Source organism: Chelonoidis abingdonii, chromosome 7 (assembly GCF_003597395.2).
Source record: "Chelonoidis abingdonii isolate Lonesome George chromosome 7, CheloAbing_2.0, whole genome shotgun sequence".
NCBI classification, from domain to species: Eukaryota; Metazoa; Chordata; order Testudines; family Testudinidae; genus Chelonoidis; species Chelonoidis abingdonii.
In genome coordinates this window covers 80,644,758-80,650,757 of record NC_133775.1, presented here as the reverse complement: position 1 = coordinate 80,650,757, position 6,000 = coordinate 80,644,758, and the positions used below count along the sequence as shown (strand labels likewise).

General features: G+C 44.7%; 1 protein-coding gene across 4 annotated transcripts in view; it reads left to right on the top strand.

The window, feature by feature from the left end:
* The first annotated feature begins 5,700 nt into the window (after nucleotides 1-5,700).
* The window catches only part of SPDL1 (spindle apparatus coiled-coil protein 1), a 66,741-nt gene continuing 66,441 nt past the window's right edge, over nucleotides 5,701-6,000 (top strand). For all 4 annotated transcript variants that reach the window (XM_032803685.2, XM_075068070.1, XM_075068071.1 and 1 more), the window contains exon 1: nucleotides 5,701-5,843. The gene's annotated coding sequence lies outside the window, so the exon portion shown is untranslated. The remainder of the gene's footprint in view (nucleotides 5,844-6,000) is intronic.

Below are 6,000 nucleotides of genomic sequence, written 5' to 3'. Positions count from 1 at the left end.
CTCTGCCGGTCACCGGGAGGGTGGCAGACAGGCAGCCTTTGGCGGCATGCCTGCGGAGGATCCGCTGGTCCCGTGGCTCTGGTGGACCTCCTGCAGGCGTGCTGGCAGAACACCCCCCGCGGCATGGCACCGTGCTTGAGCGGCGAAATGTCTAGAGCCCCCCCTGTTCCCAAGGAAGATACAAAAGATCAGAGCAGCAACTGGATTTCTAGATGTGGTACCACAGAAAAAGGCAGCAATTATGGGGATCAGATAGGTGGTGGGGGGAATGATTAGCAATACCTAAGATACTAATTCAGCTATACATGTAGGCTACATGAGATGAAAATGAAAGTTGCATTGAGAAAGAAACACTTTAAACCTCATTCACTGAAATGTCAGTCACAAAGATATCTAGCAAGAAGAAATTATTCAGACCAAAATGTTTGATCAGTGCGTAAAAGCCATTGTACATAAGAAGTTCTGATGCAATTAGCCTTTCCTGCATTTTCCCTTCACTTCATTACACTCTTTCACAATAATTACAAATTTCACAAAGTAATTAAAAATTGTTACACTAGAACAATAAAACAAGATCACAAACATTTTTCCCCTATAGAAGCTTCCTAGTATGGTAACGTCTAATAGTGATAGAATCTCAATGTTTCTTTCAGTCATAATTATATTTTCACCATTCACAGTGGTGGAAATTTTATAAATTTCCATAGATGGTCATTCTCCACACTGCAAATCTCACACTCTTCCAAAGACTTAACAGCAATTAATACAGTGGTCTACACATCTACAATTTACTTCCACAAAGTGTGCTACTGGATCAATGCTTTTATTTCCTTTTCTCTGTAGAAAAGTAGATTATTCTGTTTATCTCCTTCCTTATAACTTTTAGGGAGCAGACTTTTGTTGGGAAATACAAGTCTGAAGTACCCAAGTCAGTGTCTTAAAATGCTGTAGCAAGGAAAACCAATTCTGAGGTGGCTAATGTGGAAATATTTTACATCTAAAAATTGACTGGTCACTTTGCATTTGATACAAATTATTCCTTCATTTGTCTTGGGTGTGTGAAAGTAGAATTAATTATATTGTAAAAATAAGAATGGATTAAAGAAATGTTGTATGTACCTTTAAGCAGAAATAAGAAATATTGAAATACAGGTGCCAGGAAAAGAAACATTAGGCATAAACAAGGGTGCTAATGGCGAAACATTAACAGAAGATCGGTAATAGTTAAGTAAGGAAATAAGATATGCATGGCTAGCCCAGGTAAACTTATCAGATTCTGCTTCCTTTGTTATCTTGCTAAGTGCTCCCCCCCCTTTATCTGTATAAATAAGATAGTTTGTGTCTTGTATGGTGCTCACATTATCTGGGTGTATTAGCAGAGCGCTGTGCTAATAAAGCAGAGTGGTCTGACAAACTGTAAGTCCTGAGTCTAACTTTGACAGGTGTACACAAATGGTATGAACAATAGAGAAGATTGTCTGGAGATTTTCCAGCTGCTTAAATTTTCTGACTCATGACTTTAATGGATATCTAAGGCAGCAGACTAGCTTTACATAATCTTAGAATGACTTTTTCTAAAATACATGCTACCATTTTGCCTCAGTTACATTACAGCAACAGTGCACTAAATGTGTTTTGTTAAAACATAAAACATATTTAGTGCACAGTTGGTTTAATGGGCTGTTATAATAATACTTAGCATTTGCAAAGTACTTTATATGTTCCAAGATGTACTAATATTGGCAAATCTTTATAATTAATCTGATAGATAAGTAAGGAAGTGTTACCCCTGTTTTATGACAAGAAATTTGAGCAATGGGCATTAAGAGCAATTGCTGATACAGTGAACATGGCAGAACAGGATTCAAACAGAGAATTTTTTGGCTCTTAGCTCCCATTTTAATTAACCTGTCCACCCTGTCTCTCTAGACTAGTCTAAATTTAACTTGTTAATCCAATTTCTACTAAAACCTTTTCTTTAGTAGAGTAAAATTTAACACCTTGTTTTGACTCTTTACTGGCACTCTCCCTAGTATTTCTAACCATATGCTAATAATGCTTTCCAAATTGCTTTGTGGCTTTGCATCTTAAGGCTGCTGAATTTATTTTTTGTCCAGCTGGTCACAAATAACAGACTAGTGTCCATTTACAGTCTGGCATTCACAGTATTGCAAGACACTGTACATCAATATGCATATTTTGTCAAGCCAGAAATTACACTAAGATACTTCCAGGTATTAGGGTTCTTTTATTCTTGTATTTTTGTGGGGGATGCAAAAAGTGGTCTGTTGAATGGCTGCTGCTCTCTAACCTGTCTAGTCACCAGTGCTGTGATATGAGAGACTTCTCTTCCACTCTCTTCGATGCACAGCTATCTTTGTACTTCAAACAATCCTGATTGTGAACATGGCATACACGAGAATTTCTGTTGCCCTCTCCTTTAAAATGCCAAAACCCCTTTCCTTGTTTGACGTTATGAATGTAATATAATATCTCATTGAAAGGTGACAGGGCCAGAAGAGTTCATTACCTCACATTCTGACCTGACCCATGGCTGAACTTTAGAGACTGGTTAGAAAAATATGTAAATAAATAGAGCTTTGAAATGCAAGTCTGCATTGTTAGAGGTAGAAGGGTGTTTGCTCAGGTCTTGAGATGTAAGCAAACAAGTCTTGTCTATTGCTGTAGACTTGATTCAAAGATCAAAAAAGGAATATTAACATTTAGGAAGATACTTGAGTGAAATAGTATTATTGTCTATATGTCTCTTTGAAGGTTGTGGTAACCTGTATCTGAACTGTTTAATGGATAAATTACCCTGTGCTAATTGCCAGGATGTTTGGGAGAAGAAAAGTTAAGCCTATTGTCCTCTCAGGCCACAAAGCTGGTGGAAATGTATAAGAACCGTGGGACACAATCCTGCTTCATCTCAGATCTGTTTTGGGTTTCAAGCTATAAGGATTAAGATCCCCAGGACTATAACCTATGGACTATTTCTGAAAGGACTTTTGGCAACTACAAAGCTTATCTGAACCTCAACAATTGAATTCAAGTCTGTATGTATATTGATCTTTTAACCAACTCTCTCTCTCTCTTTTCTTTTTAAATAAATTTTAGCTTAGTTAATAAGAATTGACTCTTAGCGTGTATTTTGGGTAAGATCTGAGTTATAATTGAACCTGGATCCGTGACTGATCCTTTGGGATTGGAAGAACCTTTCTTTTATATGATGAGATATGATGATCATATCTGACGTGTATGTCTGGATGGAGGCCTGAGGCTAGGCACTTTAAGGGAACTGCAGTGTTTGAACTTCTAAGTAACCAGTGAGGTACTATAACAGCTGTTTTGTGCTGGCTTGGTAAATCTAAGTATTTGAATAACCACCAGCTTCTGGGGTTTGTCTGCCCCGTTTGCAGTTCACTTTAAGTGACCTCAGCTGGCTCCCACGGGCAGCACTGTCACAACTTGTCATTCCCAAAATTTTTGTTTTTGATGATATTTCCAAAAGTGTCAGAGAAATTTAGGAAAAGAAGTATCATTTTCCAAAATGACTGTAATAGGGTGGCTTGTCCTTGGGCTAGAGAGCCTGGGGGCAAGCCAAGTCTGATAACTGTATAATACTTCTGAGGGCATTCTGCACACACACACAAAAATTCTGCACACAGTATTTTAAAATTTTGCAAATTGTATTTGTCAAATAAATGTGGAGGCTCCAGCATGGAAGTGGTAGCATAGGCCTGCCCCTCCATGTGGGCAGGCAAACTCCGCAAAGCAGGATCCAAGTGTGGGGGGATCTAGGTGTGGGTTGAAAAGAGTCTGTGTGGTGTGTTGTGGGGGAGGGATCTGGTTGCACAGGGGCTTATCGTGGGGAGGGTTCTGGTTGTTACGGTAATGGAACTCTGCAGGGGAGTCCAGGTGAAGGTGGTTGGGGCTCAGCAGGGGGGTCTGGGTATGGGGGGACAGAGCTCAGCAGGTATCTGGGTGTGGAGGACTTAGTAGGGGATTCAGATACTGGGGGAGGGGGGCTGAGTGGGGTGGGGTCTGGGTGAAGCTGGTTGGGGCTTGGTGGGGTGGTACAGGGGAAGTGGGGCTCATTAGGGGGCTTCTGAGTGTGGGAGAGTGAGCCTCAGCAGGAGGATCTGGGCATGAAGGGGTCTGGATGCACTGGGGTTAGGCAGATGTCGAGTGCAGTTCTCTGTGCAGGGATCCCTCCCCATGCAGCTGGGGAGTGATATGAGCAGGAAGTGTGTGTGTGTGTAGTTTGCAGAGCTTTCAGCAGCCAGGAGGCAAAAAAAGAGGAAGACCTGTCCTCCCCAGTCCACCTGTGACTAGCAGCTGAGCCTGGTGCAGGATAGGAGCCACCAGCTGGGTCTTCCCCAGTCCCACTTCCTGCCCGACAGTGATTTATCTCCCTGCTGGCTGCCCTGGGCACCTGAAACATACTGCTGGGGAGGGCCACATGACCGGACTTGTGGCTTTCCTTTGGTTCTCCACCAGAAAGTCATTTTTCTGGTGAGAAGCAAATAAATCTGCAAAGGAATTAAATTCTGCATATGCTCAGTGGTGCAGAATTTCCCTAGGAGTAATGTATGAGCCCTACTGCAGGGGAATCAGGCTATTTCCTTTAAAGAGCAGAAGGTGGTTCTATTAAGGGGGCAGCTTAGGGTGTTGGAGTGAGACTGCAGTGAATGAGAGACCCCTGTTGGGAAGACCCTGAGGCCAGGGGAAGTACTCCAGCTAAGAAGGGCTGGGAGTAGCCTGTTATGACAGGAGGGACTGTGACCAGTATGCAGGTGTAGGGAAGACTTGCATTTTGTTTAGAACTTAATAAATGAGACCCTAGCAGGGCTCTTGTGATTGACTGGAAAAAAGCGTGTTGAGTTTGTTTGGGGATCAAGAAGGGAAATTGAGGTGAGGGACTGCAGGCAGGGCTGCCATGAGACCACCAGGGTAGCTGTGATGGGGCCACATGGCTACAGTTACTTAAACACTTAGCCTACTTCCTGGTAACTTTCAATGAAACTTGACCCACGACTCTTGTCAGTTTCAAAACTAAAACTTTAGCAACTTTACATAGTCCTGCAGTTTGGACCATGGGGCTACAGACTGCAGTGTGATAATGTAAGTCTCCTGGTGAATGGATGCTGCAAGCATGAACAAGAGTTCCTAGTTCACATTCACATATTCTTCTAGAATATGAAGTAAGAACTTCAGGACTGCGGTGTCCGTGGGGGGAGAAGTATAGTGCGGCACTTTGATACACGCTGCGATCCACACCCGTCTAGTCTCAACCATTTGCTGTGTTCAACATCGCATCTGAGTTTAAGCAGTACAAGAGCGCAGAACAGGGAATAAAAGGGACAAAATATATCCTGGTAGCCACCTGGGCGCAGTTTCAGGGAGGTGGGGGTGCTGTTGTGCACCTCTGCACACTGCTCTCCCCTGGGCTGCAAGCACGCGCTGGAGGTTATACGCACGCTAAGGTGTCAGTGCACCGTGCTCCCCCAACCTGCCCGCTACACCTGGGCCAGCCGCTTCGGTAGACACCGGCAGCGGGGTGGCTGGCTGGCTCGCGTCAATTATGTGTGTCGCACATGCGCAGTGGGAAAACGCCGGCCGACCGCGATCTTCTACGCATGCGTACACGCACGTACATAGTGGAGAGCGCACGCCCGGGGGGAGGGGGTGTCGGTGGACGCATGCGCGTTGATGGGCTAAGAGGCCTATGGGAGGGGTGGAGTTAGTTATCGCGAGTTTTGTGGGGTAAGCCTGGAACTGGAGCCGAATTTGAACTCGGCGAGCGGAGCGGGAGCCAGAAGCCCTGTCGCGGGCCGGGCCAGGTAAGCGGGAGAGTCCGGGGGAGGGAGCGCGCAGTGGCAGATGCTGGTGTTCCCTGCCTGGGGCCTGGTGGCGGGAGGGTCCCGGGGGCTGCCCGGTGCCGTGACTGCCGCCAACGCGCTGCCGCTGTTCCCCGAGGGCTGGTGTCGGCGACCTCCG